Genomic DNA, 27,233 nt, shown 5'->3' with positions numbered 1-27,233 from the left:
ATTTCTCTCCCTGGAAGTAATTCTGGAGGTTGATAAGCTATCTAAAGGCAGGGCTGTGTCTTGGGTGGTGGCAGCCCCAGCACCCCAGGCTGGAACTGTATTTGGTGCACTGCAGTGCTCAGTATCGACTGCATGAACAGTACTGACTGTGTGCTATGCCCTGTACAAAGCATGAAAAACAAGACATGGTGTTTGTACAGTTGAAAAAAGACCCAGGTGCTTATTAATAAAGATGACAGGGAGCACCAGTGGAATAGGAAGTGCCTCAGGCCAAATGCGATGAAAATTGGAATCTGCTCTTGGTTCTTTTCCTAACCTGCTAAAGGAAAAATCATTAAAACTTTCCTCAGACTCAGGTCTTTTTTTTTTTTTTCCCCCCACCTGTGAAATGAGAAAAGTAACACAGACTCTACCTTTTTTACATAGTTTTTAAAAATTTAATTAACATGACAATAATTGTGAAGGTAACTTGAAAATTTAGAATGATTAAGAGTTAAAATGATTGCAAAGATATTACCACTGTAGAGATGTAATACCCAGGAGGAGGTTTTTATGCTAAGAAAAAATAGATGATTTGTCAAAGGCTGAGGAGCTTACTTGTTCATGAACTGCTCGCATAGACTACTTGTGATGGCATGAACATGAAGTTAAGTTGAGACAATCTTTCCTTTTCTGTAACCTTGTAAATTTTTAAAAGATAAATGTGTTATATATGAATGTATGGTCATCCAAAGTGGGATTCATTGTTTCATAAATTATGAAACTGAAGGCCAGAGAAATTCAGAGATTTAATACACCCATACTGAATAATATATAAATTTTAGAATTTTGTGAAGTTCCTATATTTGGTAAATCAAAGAAGCCATAACAGTATCACATTCTTCTCCCCCATGTCTATTGTCCCTACTTCTATTTGTTCTTCCTCTCTCTGCTCAGGGGGTAATGCAGCCTAGTGCATGATTATGTAGTGGAAAGAACTCTAATTAGTAGGCAGAATTTTAAGATGGCCCACAAGATTCTTACCCTCTGGCATACATCCTTATGTAATTCTGTCTCTTCGAATGTGGGCCTGGACTGTGACTACAATGGGGCTTTAAGAAAGGAAGATTATCCTTGGTGGGCCCAGCCTCAGCGGGTGCATCTTTAAAAGGGACTGCTGTCTCCTGGAAAATGAGATTCAGAATGAATGGAATTTCCAATAAAGACAATCCCTGTTACTTGCTCCGAAGATGGAGAGGGCCACATGATGAGTGTGGCTGGTCTTTAGGAGCTGAAAGCAACCTCCAGCTGATAGTTCACAGGGAAGTAGGAACCACAGCCCCACAATTGCAAGGAACTGATTTCTGCTACAACTATGTTGTGTTGGAAGAGGAGCTGAGCTCTACATGAGAATGCTCCCTGGGTGACATCGTGAGTTTAGCCTGTGAGACCTGAGCAGTGAAACTAGTGTCTTTGTCCTTGAACTTCTGGCATGTAGAACTATGGGCTAATAAATTGGTCTTATTTAAGCTGCCAAGTTTATGGTTATTTGCAATGCCACAGTAGAAAAATAATACAGGGAAATGAGGGGTTGGCTTGGCCATTAGTGTGCTACTTGGTTTACTCTCAGCTTCTGAAAAAGGCGAGTAGGTTGAACCACATTAACTTGAATATCTTGGATTATTTTAGACAGAAATACTGATTTGAGATCATGGATTCAGTCACAATGTGCTATTACATATTTACCAAGTCACACTGTTGACTCCAAACCCAAGAAATATTTAATATTTTATACATATTACTCCAACCTACCAGAAATATTTAATAACTTGAAAGTAATTGATTAAAAATATTTTTATAAACATCTATAATTTAAATTCATGCTCTTTTTTCTTATGTCAGTTTACTACCTGCCTTGTGACAGAGATGATGGTGAGTGAGAGTGATGAGAAATGCAGACTAAGTTTACAGATTTGTGGATGTGTGTATGTGTCAATGTGTGTGTGTGTGTGTGTGTGAGAGAGAGAGAGAGAGAGAGATAAACAAGGCTAAACAGATTCAAATGTGTATGCGTGTTTGAGACCAGCAATTTGCCTAGGCATCTGTTTGCAAACTTATTAGAAGGAAAGGAGCTTGTCAAAGAGATGTGTGTGGTTCCTGGAGAACTGAGGCTGGAGACAGGGACATCTGCAGATGATTAAAGGGCATTGGGAATATAGTCTGACTCCATGGGCTCCATATGACCCTACGCGGAGAGACACTATAGATGGAACCTGAATTACTTTCAAGAAAAAATTATGAGATATGCACATGAGCAGGGCTGCATGGATCTCTAAAGGCCAAAGTGGACTAGAGTTCACTTAGTGAACTAGAGGATGTTTGTGTTTTCCTCTCTTCCTTGTGAAGCATGGCATCGCTCAGGCGATATGAAGGCCGTTTGTACTCAGTGGACGTACCCAGAGGAACACTGACCAAACACTGAAGGGGAAAGTGGAAACCATTCATGGAGAGAGGAAATGTAGGAGAGCTAAAAGTATTTGCTCGTGGGGGAGGGAGTAGAGGTAGTAAATCTAGGGCATGTTGATTTTGAGGTCCCTGTGATATAGAAGGAGATGTTTTAAAATATGGACTGGGAACTTAGAATGACATTGGTGTTGAAGATGTAGATTTTGACTATCAGTGTATCGGTGCCAGTTGAATTCATGAATGTGGATGAGGTAATCTTGGGGGAATATATGGCGTAAGGAAAAGTCCTGGGGACAGACAGGCAATACTGGATAATACTGATAGGTAGAGTTTGAAAGAGCATCAGAACCCAGTGATATTCTAGCAGCTAAGGGAGAAACAGGGTTTTAATCTTTATAAAATTTCTCCCATGCTTTGTAATACCTGTTGCGTAGCTTTAGAGGGATTTAATGATCTAGTCACTAAAATAAATTTCTTCTTGGAAATCAGCCACACTCAATGCTGATCCTCATTTCTTTACCAACAATATTACTTTCCTTTTAACAATCCAGAAAGAAGTTACCAAGCATTTCCTCTTTTGTAATTAAATAATCATTACTTGCTAATTTAAGAAGGAACTTTAATTTTTAATTTACTCTTATATAAAAGATAGCTTATACAATGACTTGGAGCCAAACTCTTGGTGAATACTTCTTTGTCAATTAATGAAAACAGAACACAAGATAAAAGCATCTCATTAAACTGTGTTCATATATTTTGCAGCATCTGAAATCACTAGTGTTAACTTAATTGAAAGAAGTATCTTCAAACTGTTGGTTTTAGGGGAGACCTAATCAAATCAGTCAACAGTAATTTTCTAAGTTGGTAATTAATGAATTTAATAATTTATGTAGTGTTGAATAATTCCTTTTATAGTTGATGGATCCATAAATAATTATCTAGGATTTGAAGAATATGCATTATTTTCATTTATATTAAATATCTCAGAAAGTTAATCACCTAATATATGTACCAGAGGAATCTAAAATTCCCTGAAGCTTTATTTCTATCAGAATTCCACTTTTGAGTTCTTGTCTCCTCTTTACAGGTTTCAGCTTCATGTCCTTGTCTCCCCATCCCCTGTCCCTGAATAGCTATTTATATCCTCAGGGCCTTCAGAAAGATGGTCTTATATGAATACCAGCCCGTGAGGATACTTACGGGGATAAAGAGTAAATTATATCTCTATAGCTTCTGCCTGTGTGTTACATAACACTAGAACTGCTGGTTAATTCTCTGGAAAAAAATAAGTGGTGGAAGTTCTTGTTTGATTACTTTCTTTTAGGGGGTAGGAGAAATACCGTTTACATAGATAGAGAATTGGGTGAGGGTTTGGGATGGTTCCTGCCCAATATCCACAGACTTACATGTGGTGTCTAACCTTAGCAAAAGAATTGAAAGAGCCATGAGGAGAATGTTAGATTTTCCTGAGTGAGACAACTGGGAAGCTCTAAAGAGAGCTTAAGAAGCAGAAAAAATAAAACTATCCTGACTGTCATGTCAATAATAAGACTGCTGAAATCCAGGACAGAAAAGTGATTTTTTAAAAAGTGATACAGATTTTGCACTGGAAATATTTATTTATTTATTAAAAAAAAAATCAACTTCTATTTCCAATGTCTTAAATCTCACTGAGTTATCCTGCTAACAAAACCTGAAAATAATTTGGAGGCTTTCTCCTAAGAGACTTTAAACTTCAAAATTCTTCATTTTTCTTTTCCCGTTCCTCCACATAGATCTATTGGAATTTTCAGAGTAATACAGATTATACCAGACATGCTCAAATATACAGAAGTACGAAAGTCTGATCTTAGCTCATTTTTAACATAACAACAACAGGCAAAATTCACTTCCCTTTTGAAATAGCTCAAATTAGCTGAATTTACCAAGTCGAACATTAGAGGTATCGTCACAAAGGTGTGGTACAACGTAGTCTTGAAGCACAGATTTCGGTTTAGTACCTCCTAGGCCAGTCGATAGTTGTTACTGTTTGGGTCACTTAACCACTCTGAATTTTAGTTTGGCCATTGCAACATAAAAGGACTATAATGAGGATCAAGTGAGAATGTTTTTGGAAACGTTTGTAAACCATACAATGTATGTTCACAGCCATATAATTAAAATGTTAGTTATCATTAGCAATATAATAATCAGAAAGCAATGGTTTCAATTATGGCTCATGTGGGTGTTCTTGATGTTTCAATCTGTATTTGCTCTTGAAGAACTTAATGGATTAATAATACTACAGAAGTAACGACAAAGCCTCCTGTTGGTTATTGACTATATCACACCCCCCCATATATGTGTGCAAATGTGTATACTTACAGACATGTGTGTACAATGAATTAGGGTAGGCTATCCTGTTGCAACAACTAGACATCAAAATAATGGTTAAATAATAGTCTCCAAGTTCAGTGTTTTCATCTGGTTGGCAGCTCTGCTCCTTACGGTCAACTGGGAACAGAGCTGAAATACCTGTTTCAGGAGGGAGTGTCTAATCCAGGTCCACTGATGTCCACTCAAGAAAATGAGGTGGAATTTGTACACATTGCTTCTACTCATACTTGTTGGCAAAAGTTTGCATACATGGCCACATTTGAGAGGAAAGGAGCCTGGGACTAGATTATGTCTAGCTTGGCATTCATATCCCACCCAGAACTTCGTTGCTCACAGAAGAAAACTGATTTTGATGGATAGCTAGCCTGTCCACTGTGATGGATACTGATTTTTCTTTATTTCTCTTTTAATAGAATACCTAGAATATTAAATGTTTTGCATAGTAACTAAGGTACCATATAAGTAGTGTATTTGTGCCTGGTATATAGTAAGTACTCAAGTGATAGTTATTATTAGTAACATTTCACTTAATAATAATGAACAAGATGTCAGTGCAGTGCTTGACATCTGAAAATACAACACACGGCCATTTTTCATGTGTGACAAATTTCCTGTACTTGTTAAATACTTACAAATCATGTAGAGAAAGGATTCTGCGTGTACTCGAATATTTCCTATATAAGCTTGCTGGATGCTCCTTGTGAAAATGATGATTGAATGCTGTGGCTTCAGAAGCAAGAGAGAAATGGAATTTCTTATTTTCAGAGTGCTCAATATCTATGGATTTGTTATGAAAAAAAAAATGTGACATGTGTAATGTCTTACTGAAAATGCTTCCAAATTAACAAATTGATCGCCATGCATTAAGAATTAGCTTGTAAGACAGATGACTCCTTAAACGAATGGCATTAGAGACTAGAATTTGAGGAGTTTAAAAAAATCCTTCCTTTTGAATGAGTCCTTCAGTTTCAGGATTAAGTATGGGAAATTCTGCAAGGCAAAAAAGTGTACTTACCGACATATGCTGGAAAACCTCTCTGCCTCTGTGGTCTTGTTGGCTGGAGTGCTGTGGTGCCTAGTAGTCCATATTTTCCCTGTGTACTGAAGTCTAAAGCTCATTGTGGCTTTGCCAAACCTTCTTTGTGTGTGTGTGTGTGTGTGTGTGTGTGTTTTAACTCTGGAAAGTGAAGAGACAACAATACATGAATTGAAATCACTCTTGCATCCATCAGTAACTGTACATTTAATGGAAAACAGATGTTGCTACAAAGTGCTCTGCTGGCGAAGTCGATCACATGAACGCGAGTCTGCACCCACTAGCTCAGCCTCGGGTTCAGTGCACATATTTTAAGATCGTTTCTTTCATAAACCTATAACAGTCAAGACGGAGAGCTAACTTGCTTCAGCAGTGTGCGTGTGTGAGGGCTGGTTCTTCTCCTCAGAACGGTCCATGCACAGTTGCGGTTCTGTGGAAGGATTCACTCTCGTCTGGACAGTCACAGCGCAGGAAGATCTCTGCCACCTGAACCCTCCTGTCACTTTGTAAGGGAAGAAAACAGAAAATGTACCATATGCCTACAGTGTAATCAGCAATGTATCTAGCAAATTATAAAAAACAGGCACTACTATAGATTTTGAAGTTAAACAGACCTGAAGTCAAATCCTGGCTGTGTCCCTTACTAACTGCCATACGACACAAGTTGCCTTTTCTGAACACGAGTTTTCTCATGTAAGCCCAGTAATAGAGAAATCTTCAGGCAGGAGTGTTTAGGGTAAGGTATTTGTAGTTTTTTTTTTTTTCTTTTTTTTTTCTTTCCTTCAGATTGTGTTCTCTATTTTTTGCTTACTTCTGTTCACTGATCTGCAAAGCTTGGTTTTGTTTTCCATAACACTACAAATGGGATGTGGCATTCTGGTATCAAAAACAATATTTTGGGTTCTTTTGTTTTAGCCCTTGCCCTATCCTCTGGACTGTTCTGATGAGAGGGATTTTAAAGGTCTCCATGTCCTCTGAGAAGAACAAGAACATCCTCCACACAAGCTCCCTAGACAAAGGGTTGCCACCAAAATCCTTGGGTGTCACTTTAACCAAGGGAAAGGTCAGATTGTTGACTATATTTGTTTTTATGGTTGTTGTTCCTGAATGGTATATTTTAAAGCCTATTCTTTAATATTTGATGAGTTTTTGTAGCCTTTGTCTGTCTGCCTCTCAGATGCACACACACACATTGTCTTTTCCTTATGGAAAGAATTCTGTCCTTAGCGGTTGGCTTATAAAAGTTGCCCGTTGTATCAGTGCTAGAGATTAAGAAAGTCTCTGCAGTCCACTGCTATTATTACATGTCATTCAATACACTTTTTAACTCAAATTCCCTAATAATGTTCTAAAAATAAAGCAGCACAAGCAATAAATATTTTTAAAAGGAAGCTGTCTTCTATCTTTGGAATTGCTTCTGGTTCCATGCTAAGAGCTGTCTCAGATGGCTCATGAAAGAATGAATGAATGAACAAATTAATATTAATTCCAAGACTAGCAAGCAAGTGTGTAAATGTCTACCTGAAGTAAGGCTGCCTTATAATAAATATTAGAAGGCACTCCACAGGTGTGCATTGGCCATGACAAGCATGTTACTTACTATAAATAAAATTTTATTTTAAAATTTATTTTAAAATATGGTAGCATATCTTTACAATGTTAAGGAAGAATTTGATGGACTTGAACTTGGAAACTGTAGCCATGTGCTTGACCACTATTGTGTTGTTCTTATCATGTGGAAGACCTAAAATTCAAACATCCCAGGGTGGCAGTTGAGTCCAGAATGGTGATATAGTATTAGTTTTCTTTTTTTCAAGTATAAGAAACAAATGCTTGGACTCAATGTAAGTGAGGAACTTTTGTACATTCACCTGGCACTTAGGGACCGCTCAACACATGTTAGCTAGCGTGACCATACAGTTTAAGGCATTTGTTGGTCTGCCGTTCACATTCCCCCCGGAAGCTGTTCTTGCTATTATAATACAATTTGGGTGGGACACCTGGGAGGCTCAGTCAGTTAGGTGTCTGCCTTCAGCTCAGATGTGATCCCAGGGTCCTGGGATGGAGCCCCGCATCAGGCTCCCTCTGCTTGCTCCTCCCTTTGCTTGTGCTCTCCCTCCTTTCTCTATCAAATAAATAAAATATTTTTAAAAAATTGGCTGAACTCCTAGGCCATGTATCTTCTGAAGGTGGCTGTCTATGCAGGAGGTAGTTTTAGCCCTGGAAAAACTGTAGTTCAGCATGTTCTTAATTCTGGTAATGTGCTAGGTGAGTACAGGACAAAGGATTAGACGCTGTCCCTGTCCCCTGGCTCATAATAAGAGCACCAGATCGGTGATTTCCAGAAAATGAGCGACACAAGCCTTTGAAGAAATCTTTTCCCTGCTCCTATGCCATTAAGGATTTTTTGTTATGGTCAGAGAGAAACTAAAAAAGTTAGCAGGCTGCCCCTGGGTCAGTAAGGCAAAATCAGCCTGGAAAGCAGGAGATCAGGACGGAGCCCCGAGGCTATTTATTGGCGTTTCCTCAGATTGCATAAGCTAGTCCTCTCTGTGGAAATGGTGGCACAGGATCCCTCTGTTTCTTTTGTGAATGAGGTTTTCAAGCTGGCTTTGTTCCTTTCCAGAGAGTGCATGCTTTGTGATGTTCCCACACAAGCAACTTTTAAAACCTGAAGAATACTGGTGACATCCCCGCACACGTTTCCTAAGTAGCTTCCCTCTATTTGCGTGGGCGTCAATGCTGGTGACGCTGATACATTCACTGTGTGGGAATTCGTCATCTCTGTTTTTAAATGATTGCTTGTGATCATCAATATTTCTGATGGGTGCCATCACGCAGACTGCAGTTTCACGTTTTCCAGGGCTATAACAATTGTGGAGTCGTATAAAGCATCTGAAATCCTCTATATGGAGTCAAAGATAACATTTAACTTGGTGAAGGAGAAATCCTTCAAATTAAATTTTTTGAACAATACTTGAAGTCTGGATTCTTCTATCCTGTATTCTAACAGAAAGCGAGCTCATCCGATAATTTGACTGGCATGATATACGAGCCCTTTGCTTAACTATTCTAAGACCTATTCCAAGGAGGCAGGGGGAAGACAAGATAATTGCTCTTAGGGTGCTAGCAGGAAAAATTGCTTAGTTTTGATATTTTTCAGCTTTTCAAAAGAAAGCAGAGGTGAGATTATAAAAGGAGAATTCTACCTCCTCTCTTTCTCCAGCAGCTCTCATCTATAACTCTGTCAGTGCTAAGATGCCTGTGGTGGATTTTCCCGGGTAGCTGAGGGCGAGCCATTGGAGCCGAAGGGAGACCACAAGTCAGCTTATGTCCGGGTCTTCATAATTTAACATTTCTTGAAGGCTCACTGGGTAGTTCAAGCGTCCTCCTTTTGCTTGTACACACAAGGATGTTCGTTACAATGTTTCCTGTATTACAAACAAAGAAAAACATGCTTTCGCTCGCGTGTGGCATTTAGGAAACAAAGCTGATGAACAAAGGGGAAGGGGCAAAAAGAGGAGAGGCAAACCATGAGACTCTTCACTATAGGAAACAAACTGAGGGTTGATGGAGGCTGGTGGGCGGGGGATGGGCCAGATGGGCGCTGGGCATTAAGGAGGGCACTTGACACTGGGTGTTGTGTGTAAGTGATGAGTCACTGAATTCTACTCCACAAACCAGTATTACACTGTATATTAACTAACTAGAATTTAAATAGAAACTTGAAACAAAAACACCCCAGATGAAAATAGAGCGATCCGTTCTGAAAATAGAGTGATTTGTATTTTCAAAGTGAGGGAGAAGAAGCAGCCTTATTATTTTTAATTTTGTAGAAGCCAAGCGAAAAAGAATTACAGATTTGAGCCACTGTGGAACTGCAGAAAGGAATTGTTGAATTGAAGCTCTGATACTAATAATCTTTCTATTCAGAAGAACCCGAACAAATCAAAAAGTAAAAGCAAAGATTAAAAAGGAAAATAATGGGGCACCTGGCTGGCTCAGGGGAGCCTGTAACTCTTGATCTCTGGGTCCTGAGTTCGAGTTTCACGTTGGGTATAGAGATTGCTTCCTTTACAAAAGATTTTATTTTTAAGTAAGCAGGGCGCCTGCATGGCTCAGTCGATTAAGCTGTTGCTTTCGGCTCAGGTCATGATCCCGGGTGTCCTAGAATTTTTAGTCCTGGGGCTAGAGCTGGGGCTCTCTGCTCAGCTGGGGGTCTGCTTTTCTTCTGCTCCTCTCCCTGCTTGTGCTCTTACTCTCTCTCTCTCTCTCTCAAATAAAGAAATCTTTTTTTTTTTAAAGGAAAGTAATAAAGAGACACAGAGTCAATACAAAATAAGTCACTGAATATATAAAAATAAAACTTACTGTCAATTCAAATGTTCTATTTGCCTTCTCAATGACACATGGATATTTAGAAGATAACTTATTTCACAAGAGTTCATTTTGATATTCAAAGCAGAGTAGAACTTTGATACTTGACTGTTTTGTTTTTGTTTGTGTTTCGTGCATTGGGCTATTTCAGAAAAAGGTTCTCAGCCTTTTATTTGTATGAGGAATTCTGTCTACTTGTAAGTGACTAATTCACAGTGTTCTTTCTCTTTGAAAAAATTGTTATTCCTAGTCACACAGAAATGACAGGGTTTATCTCAAGATTTTCCTACATGCACTGGTGCTCTCTGGATTACAGGGATATTAATAATCGTCACCTGCTGTTTTATGATGTGGTGTGGTTCTGGAGGCTGTTGGTGAGTTTGTAACTGACAGACAGGAGAAACCTTGTTTTTCTTTTGTCATTTGGTGGATGATAAGCCTGAGCACAGGTGTAAATATTACTTTTGAGGTGAAATATCAGAGTTCCAGCTCTCCCCTCATTAATCATGAACACACGCAGCACACAGAGTTTTTTCCATCAGTGTACATCACACTTCTGGGTTAGTCAAATTGTGTGATTTTTTTTTTTTTTTAGATTTGACTAGAGCTAAAGACGTACTGTAAACTAGAGGCCAACTAAGAATAAAGACAAGAAAGTTCTTCATCATATATTAGGTTCTGGCCCTGTGCCCAGGTATTGTGACACATTTTTAGTCTTGAAAACTGTCTTGGCGAGTCTAGGTATGATTTGGAATTTTCAGTTGGCATTTCAACATTGTTACGGTATTTTATTGATAAGATTAGGCAGGAATACCAAAGCCTCTTATTTTATGATAAGTGATTATTTCTTCATGGAACTTTAGCTTGTAACAAGTTGCTGAATATTTGATTTCCATAATTTGCAAAGTCCTATTGCTGTTTACTCTCCACATAGACATTGTTGATGTTTTGACGGCTGTATGGTTTTTCCTCGAAGCAAGTCGTATGGCTCAGGTTTTTCTGGAAGTGAGGTGTATCATCTTAATGAGCTCTTTCTTAGTAAAATACATACGTTGTGTGTGACATTCTGATTTCATGCAAAGCTTGTACTCATTATGAAAATAACTTGCAGAAAATGTTTGTACCATGACTGGTTTTTGGAACTGAACTCTTTGAAGAAAAACAAGGCTGTGTGCTTTGCTAATCTGGAGGGAGTGCTTTAAGGAATAGTGTTACAATCTAGCTAAAACAGCTATCTAAAGTAATATATAGCATTCAGTTGTATATGCTCAAGACCTTATATCATTAGTTAAAATAGTAAAATTAATATTGATAATTTAGACAACAGTTTTCTTTCCAGTTCATGAGATGGTGTAAATTCAGTCGTTGGTATTCCTATACATGGAAACCATGTACACTCAAAATTATTTACCACCATTTTATTTTACATTTGTAGTTTGATTTATGTATAGTGAACTGGTATGTATCTCAATATCATATATTAGAGAATACAATTCAGTGAAATAAGTAATTTTTTCCCAAAATTAGATTGTAAGTGAAACAAATGGAAAACTCAATGATTATATTAAGCAGAAACATAGCTTTCACTTGGATAATTATTTTAAGATTTTTACATTCTCTTTGTTGAATCCACTAGAGGCAAATTTCAACTTTCTCCATGAAGTTCAACATGTTTGGGTGGTATATGTTTTTATTTTCTGTTTGGTGTTTTTGGCTGCCAAGGCAAACCTGGGTTCCTTAATGTGCTGGCAGTAGGTTAATAAGAAAGCATAGGTAAGTTGTTCTGTTGTCTGACAACTATGATTTTGTTGTCAGTATGCAGCCTAGAAAAGGCTGCATACTGAATGGATTTCATTGTTACAGAAAGATCCCAAGTGCGCCAAGGGTTGACCCAGACCATACATGGAATACACATTCTGTTTCCTCAGAAAAACTTTAGCAGATAAGTGATTAAGAACTTACTGGTAAGATATGGCTCTTGGACTTATTCATCACATGTTGATACATAGATGGTCCGGTTATCGTATCTATTGGCTACGTCGCATTGGAAATTATGAGACTGTTTTATGTTAAGATTTGGGGAAAACCTTAATAGTAAATGATTGTAACCATTTTATCTTCTACAAAGCAGCTCTCATTTATAAGACCAAAACGACTAAATAATACTCAAGAAGAAACTAATCTTCTAATGGAAATAAGTAAATGTACTCTGAAATCACAAAGAACACTTTTAAATTTTGCCATTTCAGGTTGAATTAATGGAAAACACTTGCATCACTAAAAAAGAGAATTATCTTGAAGTGATAAAGTACTACAAGCATAAACCCAGAGACGGAGAAAACAGCCCTAGTACATTGTCATTACTGAGGTTTTTATGGAAACAAATACTTCCCTGTTGTGACGTTGGTTTGATATTATAGACTTGGATTATTATTGTTTCATAAAGAATCTTAATGATACATAATAGGAACGTAATAGTGCATATCTTGCAAAGTTATTGTCAGTTCTGTATCAAAAGTAAGTGGACCCAATAAAAAAGTTCTATTCTAATTACTTTAGGAAGTTGATTTTTTTCTTTCGAAACTTTCTAAAATCTCTTTTATAGCATAGTAATTTACTTAAAGGAATTATTTGAAATTTCCCATTTTGTGCTGTGCAGAGGCCATTAATAAAACCTTTCCTTCTTCTTCCTAACCCAGCCTCTGTTTGTAGCCAGTATAAATTTCCTGCTTAAAGTCTACCACGGAATCAAGTGTGGTGGGCAGAATAATGCCCTCTTCTCCTGAATGTGTGTGTCCTACTACTCCTAACCTGGAAATGTGTTGCCTTCCGTGGCTGTCTTTGTTTGGGCTCCTGGAATAGAGTGTCATAGACCATGGGTCTAATAAATCGCAGAAATCTGTTTCTCACAGCTCTGGAGGCTGGAAGTCTGCAATCAGGGTGTTGGCGTTGTTGGACTCTGGTGAGGGCCCTATTCTGGTTTGCAGAAGGCTGTTTTCTCCTTGTACCTGTGCGTGGCACAGAGGGTCAGAGAGTGCTTTCTGGGGCCTGAACCAAGAAATTCAATGGCCTTTACAAACCGGGAAAGGCCTTTAGCTGCTGGTCAACAAGAAAATGGAGACCCTGGTCTTAAAACTGCAAGGAACTGAATTTTGTCAACAAGCAAGAAATGGATTTTCCCTTAGAGCCTCCAGAAAGGAACACAGCCTGCCAGCCCCTTGATTTTGGCATGATGACCTACAGAACTGTAAGAAAATAAATTGTTGTTGTAAGCCACTATGTTTGTGGTAACCTGTTATGGTAACAACAGAAAACTAATAGAGGTGGATTCACCTCTCCACATCATTCCAGCAGATCAAGGCAAGTGGGCAGTGGAATTGGATTTTTTTTTTTCACCCTACACCCCTCCTGTAAAATGGAATAATAATACTTGCTCAAATACCTTGCTGGTGATTTTGAGGACCATGTATGGGAACCATGGCAAAAACCAATCGAAAATAGCCAGGTCCTTTAATAAGTCAGCATAGTTGAGCAGAGAATTTGTACCAGAGGGTTTTTTAATCCTTACTAGCTCTGTGGCCTTGGGAAAAATCATTGGAGTTCCAAGTCTTGGTTTCTTTACTTGTAAAGAGGTATGATAATATTCTCTATTTTATAGGGTTGCCCCTTACTAGATTTAACTGCAGGGTGGAAAGAGGCTGAGTTGGTCTGGACCCTCTCTGCGAAGTCCTCAACCAGCCCTTCACCACAATTGCAGCAGTGTGAGAAACTGGCGGAGCAAGATGCTTTGATGTAATCACTCTTGGTGTCATTATAAATTTCTGCTTTAAATCCCTGGCCCTCATACGTGGGACTGGACTGTGCAGGACTTCCAGAATCCTCCGTCTTTCTCATGTAAGACCTAGACTGAAAACAATCCCGTTGTCCTCCTACGCCCTTTCCCCCAAGTCCATACTTTGAAATTGACATTTGATGTCTTACTCCTAAAATGGTAAGATGAGCAGGAAGAGATGAACCCAAGTGAAAAAGGCATCATATTTTTTCTCTGGGATTTAGAGCAGAGATGGCGTAATTGTCCCACTTGCAGATGTCCTCAGAGCGGGGCAGGGAGAGAACCTCCCTGGCTAGACAGTCTGAGGATTGTCCTTCCACGCCTCCTGCGTGATAGCAAACGCTTCCAAATAGGGCTGAGAAAGAGATATTCTTTTTTTTTTTTTTTTTTAAGATTTTATTTATTTATTTAACAGGCAGAGATCACAAGCAGGCAGAGAGGCAGGCAGAGAGAGAGAGGAAGGGAAGCAGGCTCCCTGCTGAGCAGAGAGCCCAATGTGGGGCTTGATCCCAGGAACCTGAGATCATGACCTGAGCCGAAGGCAGAGGCTTTAACCCACTGAGCCACCCAGGCGCCCCGAGAAAGAGATATTCTTATTAAAAAAAAAAAGAATTCAAAGTGTTAAAAGGACACCCCATTATAGAAGAGCCTTTAAAGTCTTGTCAAGCCTTTAAAGTCTTGTCAACTTGAAAACCTTCTCTTATTCCAATATTTTTCTCTAGCTTATATATTTATTTATAAAGTTGACACATGATGTTACATTAGTTTCAGGTGTGTAACATAGTGATTCCACAAGTTTGTAAGTTATGGTATGTTCACCAGAAGTGTATCTACCATCTGTCACCGTACAGTATTACTTTTAAGTATCTTCTCTTCTATTAATTCTCTACATCCAGATTCAAGAAACATTAGTCTCTGCTATAGGGCAGAGCGTATTATTAACCGACTTAGTGAGCATTCTAAGATGATAGATTAGATCTTGAAAATGAAGGGTCAGAGCTAAGTAAAATGGCCCACTAGGAGAGTTTCATGTTTTATAGGTCTTTTTTTCTGGGCTTCCTCTGGACTTCTTAGCGCCATGTCTTTCTCACCCTTACAGTAAATAGCTTAATGTCCTCAGACTTACTAGAATGTCAGTTCCCTGTGAGCAAGGAGTTTTTTCACTTGTATACACTAATATGTTTCCAAAATCCAGAGAACAGTCTAATCTGGCACCTTTTAGGTGTTCAATAAATATTTGTATAGTGAATATGAATGAATGAATGAATGAAAACTTACATTTTTGGGCATCTTATAGCTTTCCTTATTCCTGTGATGCCTCCAGTTTCCAAAATTAATTTCTTGTACCTCATAATATGAGTAATTTTCTAACGGAGACTGATTTAATTTTATGAAAAGTTTAAACTAAAAATGTAGCATTTTTTTCCTCCCTCACATCTGGTGACAGCCCTTTCACCTCACACCCCTCACTGTAGGGTATATTTAATACTTGTAACATCCGTGGAGATATCTGCCTATAGGAACTTCTATCTGATGACTGCTCAGGACAGAGGACAGGAGACAAAAACCTAAAGCCCACCCAAAGTGGACAGTTTTAGAGACCAAACAGTTCCAACTTTATGGAAGAACAAACCTAAAAAAACCCATTGAACAGAAAAATGAGACAAGAAAATATACTTGTCATGATGTTGTTGGATTTTAGGGGAAAAAAATCACCCCTGAGAATTTGTGGAAAAAATTATGGTTCTTGCTTGAGTTTGAAATTTGAATTCTTGCTGTTGGTGTGGTCCACAAGAAACCTAAAACTGGAAGCTGATCTCGACATGTTCTAGATTTCCTTTCTCTTGAGGTTATTGGTGGAAGCCAAGCTAAATCTCCTCCAGAGGACGTTTCTTAAATCGGTGCCTCCAAGAATTAAAAAAAAAAAAAAAAAAAAGAATTTTAATGAAGAAAATGACCTTCAAGTTGAAACATGACCTGATAGGAGAGAACCAGCTGAGACAAGAGACAGTACAATCAGACCCCGTGGTGGAGAGACTCTAAGGTGACCCATGATCCCTCTTACCTGATGTTCACAACCTTATGTGGTCTCTTGCCCCCGCCTTATTACAAAGATAATCATCTCAATGGAAAGACAGATTCCATACAGAGGAATGATGCACACAGTTGCCTTTTGCATAGCAAGAATGGGAGCCAGAGGACAGTATAATCATACCTTAAATTACTAAAAGAAAACAACTATCTCACTATAATTTTCTTTTCTTTTTTTTTTTAAGATTTTATTTATTTATTCGACAGACAAAGATCACAAGCAGGCAGAGAGAGGAGGAAGCAGGCTCCCTGCAGAGCAGAGAGCCCGATGCGGGGCTCGATCCCAGGACCCTCGGATCACGACCTGAGCTGAAAGCAGAGGCCCTAACCCACTGAGCCACCCAGGTGCCCCTCACTATAATTTTCTACTTAGCAAACCAGTCTTTCAAGAATAAGTACAAAGCAGGGAGATGGGAGAAGATGGCGGAGAAGTAGCAGGCTGAGACAACATCAGGTAGCAGGAGATCAGCTAGATAGCTTATCTAACCATTGTGAACACCTACAAATCCAACGGGAAATCGAAGAGAAGAAGAGCAACAATTCCAGAAACAAAAAATCGATCACTTTCTGAAAGGTAGGACCTGCGGAGAAGTGAATCCAAAGCAACGGGAAGATAGACCCCGGGGGGGGGGAGGGGCCGGCTCCTGGCAAGCGGCGGAGCGACGGAGCACAAAATCGGGACTTTTAAAAGTCGGCTCCACTGGGAGACGTCGCTCCAGAGGCTAAACTGGGGGGAAACCCAGGCGGGGTCAGCATAACCCCAGGTCCCGCGGGGTCACAGAAGGACTGGGGGGTGTCTGAGTGCCGCAGAGCTCGAAGGTATTAGAGCGGGGAAGCCGGCTACAGCGACAAAGCCGAGGAGTGAGCTCTAAGCCCGGGGTTACCTTGTGCCGGTCGCAGGCTGGGTGGGCTTGGAGCGCGGCCGGAGGCCACGGAGACGAAAGCGACCCGGCGCTTTTCTCCAGCTCCAGCAATTGACTGCTTTCCTCGAGGCGCGACCGCAAGCCAGGGAGGCGGGGCTGTTGGGCGCTTTGCTCTGAGAGCGCACTGAGGAGCCGAACCCCAAGCTCTCGGCTCCTCCGGGCCGAGAGATTGGGAGGCCGCCATCTTCATTCCCGTCCTCCGGAACTCTACGGAAAGCGCTCAGGGAACAAAAGCTCCCGAAAGCAAACCCAAGCGGATTCCTTAGCCCGGCCCCTGGCAAGGGCGGTGCAATTCCGCCTGCGGCAAAGACACTTGAGAATCACTACAACAGGCCCCTCCCCCAGAAGACCAACAAGAAACCCATCCAAAATCAACTTCAGTCACCAAGAACAGTGGAATTCCACAGCAGGAGAAAGCAAATCTTATCTGGACAAAATGACAAGGCGGAAAAACTCACCTCAAAAAAAAGAACAAGAGGCCGTACCGAAGGCTGGAGACGTAATCAATACGGACATAGGTAACATGACAGATCTAGAGTTCAGAATGACAATTCTCAAGGTTCTAGCCGGGCTCGAAAAAGGCATAGAAGATATTAGAGAAACCCTCTCCGGAGAGACAAAAGCCCTTTCTGGAGAAATAAAAGAACTAAAATCTAACCAAGTTGAAATCAAAAAAGCTATTCATGAGGTGCAATCAAAAATGGAAGCTCTCACTGCCAGGATAAATGAGGCAGAAGAAAGAATTAGTGACATAGAAGACCAAATGACACAGAATAAAGAAGCTGAGCAAAAGAGAGACAAACAAATACTGGACCATGAGGAGAGAATTCAAGAGATAAGTGACACCATAAGACGACACAACATTAGAATAATTGGGATTCCAGAAGAAGAAGAAAGAGAGAGGGGAGCAGAAGGTATATTGGAGACAATTGTTGGAGAGAATTTCCCTAATATGGCAAAGGGAACAAACATCAAAATCCAGGAAATGCTAAGAATGCCCCTCAAAATCAATAAAAATAGGTCCACACCTCGTCACCTGATAGTAAAATTTACAAGTCTTAGCGACAAAGAGAAAATCCTGAAAGCAGCCCAGGAAAAGAAGTCGGTAACATACAAGGGTAAAAACATTAGATTGGCAGCGGACCTATCCACAGAGACCTGGCAGGCCAGAAAGAACTGGCATGATATATTCAGAGCACTAAACGAGAAAAACATGCAGCCAAGCATACTATATCCGGCTAGGCTATCATTGAAAATAGAAGGAGAGATAAAGAGCTTCCAGGACAAACAAAAGCTGAAAGAATTTGCAAACACCAAACCAGCTCTACAGGAAATATTGAAAGGGGTCCTCTAAGCAAAGAGAGAGACTAAAAGTAGTAGACCAGAAAGGAACAGAGACAATATACAGTAACAGTCACCTTACAGGCAATACAATGGCACTAAATTCATATCTCTCAATAGTTACCCTGAATGTTAATGGGCTAAATGCCCCAATCAAAAGACACAGGGTATCAGAATGGATAAAAAAACAAAACCCATCAATATGCTGCCTACAAGAAACTCATTTTAGACCCGAAGACACCTCCAGATTTAAAGTGAAGGGGTGGAAAACAATGTACCATGCTAATGGACATCAGAAGAAAGCTGGGGTGGCAATCCTTATATCAGATCGATTAGATTTTAAGCCAAAGACTATAATAAGAGATGAGGAAGGACACTATATCATACTCAAAGGGTCTGTCCAACAAGAAGACCTAACAATCTTAAATATCTATGCCCCTAACATGGGAGCAGCCAACTATATAAACCAATTAATAACAAAATCAAAGAAATACATCGACAGTAATACAGTAATAGCAGGGGACTTTAACACTCCCCTCACTGAAATGGACAGATCATCTAAGCAAAAGATCAACAAGGAAACAAAGGCCTTAAATGACACACTGGACCAGATGGACATCACAGATATATTCAGAACATTCCATCCCAAAGCAACAGAATATACATTCTTCTCTAGTGCACATGGAACATTCTCCAGAATAGACCACATCCTGGGTCATAAATCAGGTCTCAATCGGTACCAAAAGATTGAGATCATTCCCTGCATATTTTCAGACCACAATGCTCTGAAGCTCGAACTCAATCACAAGAGGAAATTTGGAAAGAACGCAAATACATGGAGACTAAACAGCATCCTTCTAAAAAATGAATGGGTCAACCAGGAAATTAAAGAAGAATTGAAAAAATTCATGGAAGCAAATGATAATGAAAACACAACGGTTCAAAATTTGTGGGACACAACAAAGGCAGTCCTGAGAGGAAAATATATAGCGGTGCAAGCCTTTCTCAAGAAACAAGAAAGGTCTCAAATACACAACCTAACCCTACACCTAAAGGAGCTGGAGAGAGAACAACAAAGAAAGCCTAAACCCAGCAGGAGAAGAGAAATCATAAAGATCAGAGCAGAAATCAATGAAATAGAAACTAAAAAAACAATAGAACAAATCAACAAAACTAGGAGCTGGTTCTTTGAAAGAATTAATAAGATTGATAAGCCCCTGGCCAGACTTATCAAAAAGAAAAGAGAAAGGACGCAAATAAATAAAATCATGAATGAAAGAGGAGAGATCACAACCAACACCAAAGAAATACAAACAATTATAAGAACATACTACGAGCAACTCTATGGCAACAAATTTGACAATCTGGAAGAAATGGATACATTTCTAGAGATGTATAAACTACCACAACTGAACCAGGAAGAAATAGATAACCTGAACAGACCCATAACCAGTAAGGAGATTGAAACAGTCATCAAAAATCTCCAAACAAACAAAAGTCCAGGACCAGACGGCTTCCCAGGGGAATTCTACCAAACATTTAAAGAAGAATTAATTCCTATTCTCCTGAAACTGTTCCAAAAAATAGAAATGGAAGGAAAACTTCCAAACTCATTCTATGAGGCCAGCATCACCTTGATCCCAAAACCAGACAAGGATCCCACCAAAAAAGAGAATTACAGACCAATATCCTTGATGAACACAGATGCGAAAATTCTCACCAAAATACTGGCCAATAGGATCCAACAGTGCATTAAAAGGATTATTCACCACGACCAAGTGGGATTTATTCCAGGGCTGCAAGGTTGGTTCAACATCCGCAAATCCATCAATGTGATACAATACATTAATAAAAGAAAGAGTAAGAACCATATGATACTCTCAATAGATGCTGAAAAAGCATTTGACAAAGTGCAGCATCCCTTCCTGATTAAAACTCTTCAAAGTGTAGGGATAGAAGGCACATACCTCAATATTATCAAAGCCATCTATGAAAAACCCACCGCAAATATCATTCTCAATGGAGAAAAACTGAAAGCTTTTCCGCTAAGGTCAGGAACACGGCAGGGATGTCCGTTATCACCACTGCTGTTCAATATAGTACTAGAAGTCCTAGCCTCAGCAATCAGACAACAAAAAGAAATTAAAGGCATCCAAATCGGCAAAGAAGAAGTCAAACTATCACTCTTTGCAGATGATATGATACTATATGTGGAAAACCCAAAAGGCTCCACTCCAAAACTGCTAGAACTTATACAAGAATTCAGTAAAGTGTCAGGATATAAAGTCAATGCACAGAAATCAGTCGCATTTCTTCACACTAACAACAAGACAGAAGAAAGAGAAATTGAGGAGTCAGTCCCATTTACAATCGTACCCAAAACCATAAGATACCTAGGAATAAATCTAACCAAAGAGGCAAAGGATCTATATGCAGAAAACTATAAAGTCCTCATGAAAGAAATTGAGGAAGACACAAAGAAATGGAAAAATATTCCATGCTCATGGATTGGAAGAACAAATATTGTGAAAATGTCTATTCTACCTAAAGCAATCTACACATTTAATGCAATCCCTATCAAAATCCCATCCATTTTTTTTAAAGAAATAGAACAAATAATCCTAAAATTTATATGGAACCAGAAAAGACCTCGATTAGCCAAAGGAATATTGAAAAAGAAAGCCAAAGTCGGTGGCATCACAATTCCAGACTTCAAGCTCTATTACAAAGCTGTCATCATCAAGACAGTATGGTACTGGCACAAAAAGAGACATATAGACCAATGGAACAGAATAGAGAGCCCAGAAATAGACCCTCAACTCTATGGTCAACTAATCTTCGACAAAGCAGGAAAGAATATCCAATGGAAAAAAGACAGCCTCTTCAACAAATGGTGCTGGGAAAATTGGGGAGCCACATGCAGAAAAATGAAATTGGACTATTTCCTTACACCACACACGAAAATAGACTCAAAATGGATGAAGGACCTCAATGTGCGAAAGGAATCTATCAAAATCCTTGAGGACAATGCAGGCAGCAACCTCTTTGACCTCAACCGCAGCAACTTCTTCCTAGGAACATTGCCAAAGGCAACAGAAGCAAGGGCAAAAATGAACTATTGGGATTTCATCAAGATCAAAAGCTTTTGCACAGCAAAGGAAACAGTTAACAAAACCAAAAGACAGCTGACAGAATGGGAGAAGATATTTGCAAACTACATATCAGATAAAGGACTAGTATCCAAAATCTATAAAGAGCTTATCAAACTCAATACCCAAAGAACAAATAATCCAGTCAAGAAATGGGCAGAGGACATGAACAGACATTTCTGCAAAGAAGACATCCAGATGGCCAACAGACACATGAAAAAATGCTCCACATCACTCGGCATCAGGGAAATACAAATCAAACCCACAATGAGATACCACCTCACGCCAGTCAGAATGGCTAAAATTAACAAGTCAAGAAATGACAGATGCTGGCAAGGATGCGGAGAGAGGGGAACCCTCCTACACTGCTGGTGGGAATGCAAGCTGGTGCAACCACTCTGGAAAACAGTGTGGAGGTTCCTCAAAAAACTGAAAATAGAGCTACCCTACGACCCAGCAATTGCACTCCTGGGTATATATCCTAAAGATACAAACGTGGTGCTCCGAAGGGGCACGTGCACCCGAATGTTTATAGCAGCAATGTCCACAATAGCCAAACTGTGGAAAGAGCCTAGATGTCCATCAACAGATGAATGGATAAAGAAGAAGTGGTATATATACACAATGGAATACTATGCAGCCATCAAAAGACATGAAATCTTGCCATTTGCGACGACTTGGATGGAACTAGAGGGTATCATGCTTAGCGAAATAAGTCAATCGGAGAAAGACAACTATCATATGATCTCTTTGATATGAGGAAGTGGAGATGCTAGGCGGGGGGGTTTGGGGAGAGGTAGGAAAAGAAAAAATGAAAAGATGGGATTGGGAGGGAGACAAACCATAAAAGACTCAATCTCAAGAAACAGACTAAGAGTTGCGGGGGGGAGGAGGGACGGGAGAAGGTGGTGGGGAAATGGACATTGGGGAGGGTATGGGCTATGATGAGTGCTGTGAAATGTGTAAACCTGACGATTCACAGACCTGTACCCCTGGGGATAAAAATACATTATATGTTTATTAAAATAAAAAATTAAAAAAAAAAAAGAATAAGTACAAAACAGGGGACCTGGGTGGGTTTGTCATGATCCCGGGGTCCTGGAATCAAACCCCACATCAGGCTCCCTGCTCGGCAGGAAGCCTGCTTCTCCCTCTGCCATTCCCCTTGCTCGTGTTTCCTCTCTTGCTCTGTCTCTCTCTCTCTCTCTCTCTCTCTCTCTGTCAAATAAATAAATAAAATCTTTAAAAAAGAATAAGGGGGGCACCTGTGTGGCTCAGTGGGTTGAGCCTCTGCTTTGTGCTCGGGTCATGGTCTCAGGGTCCTGGGATTGAGCCCCGCGTCGGGCGCTCTGCTCGGCGGGGAGCCTGCTTTTTCCTTTCTGCCTGCCTCTCTGCCTACTTGTGATCTCTGTCTATCAAATAAATAAATAAAATCGTTAAAAAAAAAAAGAATAAGCACAAAACAGAGATTTTTCAGTCCATTAAAGACAGAGCTTGCCATCAATATACCCTTCATTAAAGGAAATGCTAACGCACGTACTAAAGAGTAATTCCTTCAGGGAGATGTGAACACGAGAAGGAATGGTGACCAAAGAAAATTAGAAACTTGTGGCTACAGCTAAGCTGATACCCACTAAATGAAGCAGTAATGATCATAACTAATTAGCGTGCTCAAAGCGATAGAACTGAAATATTTGACAACAGTATAAAATTGAAGGAGTATGATGAGTTCAAGTGTCTTAAATTATATTTTTTGAAAGGGTAATGCTGATTAATACTAGACTTTATATTTTCAAGTGTGCCTAATAAAATGTCAAGGGTAGGACTCAAAGAAAAGGGACAGAATATATAATTTCCAAATTAGTAAAGTGAAAAAAAGAACAAAAAAGAAAATAATTTAAAATAAGGCAAGGGGGCACCTGGGTGGCTCAGTTGGTTGAGTGTCTGACTCTTGATTTCGGCTCAGGCCCTGATCTCAGAGTTTTGAAAAAAGCCACTTTTTGTGCACTCTATGCTCAGTGGGGAGGCTGCTTGAGATTCTCTTTCTCCCTGGCCCTCTGCCCCTCCCTCTTCTCTTTCTTTGAACTAAATAAACCAACCTTTAAAAAAATTAAAATAAGGCAAGAAAGGAAGGCAAAAGCATGAGAGAAAAATAGAAAATACAATATAATAGAGTACGAGTAAGTCCAGATATAATCACAATTTAGAAAGAAAACACAGTTTTAAGAGAATCAACAGAGTCAAAATTTGTTTCCTTGGAAAGACCAACATAATTAGCAAATACCTAATATGATAGGTCAAGTAAAAGAGAGAGGGAAAGCAAGAATAAAAATTTAAGAATAAAAAAGGGGGGCACAGTTGAGACATTAACAAGATCAGAAAGCTATTGTGAATAATTTAATGGTAATAAAATTGAAAACTCAGCCCAAAGTGGTACAAAAGTTTTAGGAAATTATTTTTCATCCAAACTCAAAAAGAAATAGAAAACCTGATCATTTTTATAAGCATTGAAGAAATTGAATCATTTAGTAAAAATACATCCACAAATAAAATACCAGGTTCCCATGGCATCAGAGCTAAGTTCATCCCAACATTGAAGGAACAAGCAAATCTAGTATTCCACCATAAACTTTTCCAGGAATAGCAGTGGGAGGTTATCTCCCCCACCCCTATCATTTTTCTGTATTTGTTAGAACTTGAGATGTTGTGGAAGTATATGATGCATTCTTGGGTTTGTGTGGGAAGCCAACTACGTAGATAAATTGTAAGCAGTAGTCAAGAGTTTCACGTTTTACTTTTATATTTATGTATAATAGTTCACGTAACTTGCAAAGGTTTTTGACAGGTCCTTATAAGAAAAAGATTTTAATTGTAATTCAACATGTACACAAATACCTAATTGAAAAAGTGTTTTATGGGAAGATAGTCTTATAAAATGATAAACTTTAATATTTTTTTTTCTATTTTATTCCATTCTGTTATTCAGCAAAAACAATGCAGGTTGTAAACAACTGAATTGATTTGGGGACACAATAATGGGTCACAACCTGCAGTTTGAAAAATACTATTTGAAATAAAATTAGATTGTTAATCTCTCTTTAGGTAACTACTGATCTCTGTCACTGCAAATTACTTAGGTAGAGTCACTTGAAATCATTTTTACCCCCAGTCTTTCTAGTTTGCCATTGAAATGGTGGCAGCATGATAATTGTAACCTACATAACACATAATCATCTTTGATAAGTTTAATTCTGCTGCTGAACGTTGGAATTAATGCCCATGGTAACTGAACGTAGAAATACCTATGCTTACCATTGTAATAAGTTGACTAAATGGTATGTGGAAAATCAGATGGAAAGGAGGTTCCCTTCTATTGCAGGCATTTTTTAAAATTCCAAAATATATGGGTTAAATACTAACTGTTCCTGTGATCTAGGAAAATCTATTGTGTGTATGAGATTAGCTTGTTTCTTATATTTAGAAGATTAAAAATACATTTAAAATATGCTGTGTTGAAATCCTAATGTTGCCATATCTTAAATTGTGACACCATTTTATAATTCTTTGGTTCTGACATCACCAATAAAATAAATGCAGCTCCAGAAAACAATGCATTTTAAAATGCCATGAAATGGACCCAAGTGTTATCTATTTAGAACACAGCTGTATAGAATAGAATGTTGTTTTATGTAAAGTAGCAGCTTTCACACTTCATGTATCTAGAAGAGCTTTATAAAACGAAGCATTAAGTGTGAACTGCTCCATTTTTATTCAAAGTTTATGAGATTGCAGAAGTACCATTATATTGCCTTTGCTTTAAAATGCAATTCACAGTAAAAGACATCTTCCTTTTCTTTTTTAATAAGTTTCAGTGGGCTGAAGCTTAAAGTGTCTTGTACCTTGCATCCATTTCCCCAGGCTGAAGACATTGAGGTGAACTCTGATTTTGCATGCTCTGTTGCTTTGTGGATAACACAATGTGCAAGTCTTCATGTTAAATCTAAGGCACCAGTGGTGAAAGGCAAAATATAAGCCTTTTAATACCGTGTCCATTTTTGAGTTTGTGCACCAGCAGACACGCTTTCTGTATTTGACTTGTAGTTGTTAACCACAAATCTGTCGCTGGCTATACTTTTGCCTTTTGCATTTCTGATCTACTTGTTGTTGGCCGAAGACATTGTTTCAGCATCCTGCCTGATGTGCACGGGACCTGCCTGGCAGCCCTTGCCAGCCCCCAGAAGTATACAGCTCTCTCATATCCGTGGAGTTGGGCTCTCATGCGTTTGTCCTGTCCACACCTCTTGACCTCACTTCTCCTTTCTCTGTAACTCTGGGTAACGCTCTCTTGTTCATCGTTTGTGAGGTCCAGTTGTAGTAAATAATCCAGAACCCAGAAAAGAGAATGTATTACTAATGACCAATATACAACATTTTCTATGTATTAAGCTCTGTTTATAGTAGATTACAAATACTATCTCCCGTCAACCCTATGAGATAGATTCTGATATTATTCATTATTCCATTTTGCTGCAGAGCAAACTGAGACCAAGGGAACAGTTAAGTATCGCATCCAAAGTCAGCCAGTTACTAAGCAATAGTTAAAATCTGCATTAGGGAATCTCATTATGTTTTGCAAGTTGAGAAAGGCAGAGTCCCCCCCAATATTTTTCTAATAAACTGAGTTCCTGAAGCCTATTTGGTTGGTGTTATGGATGCTTTGCTTTATTTGATGCTGAAATAATATTTTCAGTAAATAAGTACTTCAGATAGGATCATACTAAATAGCTTGAGCTACAAAATTTTTAGCTTATTTATTGATTTTTATTGCAAAGTTGGTTAATTACCCATTTGTTATATTTACATAACAATCTTATTTACTCTGCATGTTTCTCTCTACAGTAGAGGGTCTTTTCTATTTCCATATGTGTAAGGGTACTCCTTCAAACTCACAGTGAAGGATAACAAAGGATATTCTGAAAAACATACCAGCAGATTAAACATATGTATTCAGAGGGGACATTTGGGTGGCTCAGTGGGTTAAGCATCTGCCTTTGGCTTTGGTCATGAAACTGGGGTCCTGGGATTGAGGTCCACGTCAGGGCTCCTTGATCAGGAGGAAGCCTGCTTCTCCCTCTCTCTCTGCCTGCCGTTCCCCTGTTTGTGTTCTCTCTCTGTGTTAAATAATAAGTAAGTAAGTAAGTAAGTAAGTAAGTAAGTAAATAAATAAATAAATGTATTCAGAGAGGCATTTATATGGACCGAAGAAGTAAAAATCTACTACTGAGAAAATATTAATCAGGGTTGTTATGATATGCATGAAACTTGGAAAAAGGAAAAATTATTGCTTAGGGAAAGAATACTGTTGGCTTTTTATGATTTTGATTTGGATGACAAGAAATTAAATTAACTCTGATTTTGGAAGTGTTTAAGGTACTATCAGTAAGTGGTCTAACAGCCCCAGGAGATTAAATTTTGGATCTTTGCAGTGCGTTGGCTTACTGCTCAATTCAGAAATTTCTGTGGAGTAAAAGTAAGCCCTACCCTTTCTACATTTCTCCCTGTAACTTTTTACTTCTTAAATGAGCCAGTGCTCACCTAGTATGCCCAATGCTGCTTAGCATGACCCTATCTGAAATACTTGTTTACTAAAATTATTTCAACCT

The sequence above is a fragment of the Martes martes genome, assembly GCF_963455335.1.
Source record: "Martes martes genome assembly, chromosome: 8".
NCBI classification, from domain to species: domain Eukaryota; kingdom Metazoa; phylum Chordata; class Mammalia; order Carnivora; family Mustelidae; genus Martes; species Martes martes.
This window is presented reverse-complemented; position numbering follows the sequence as displayed.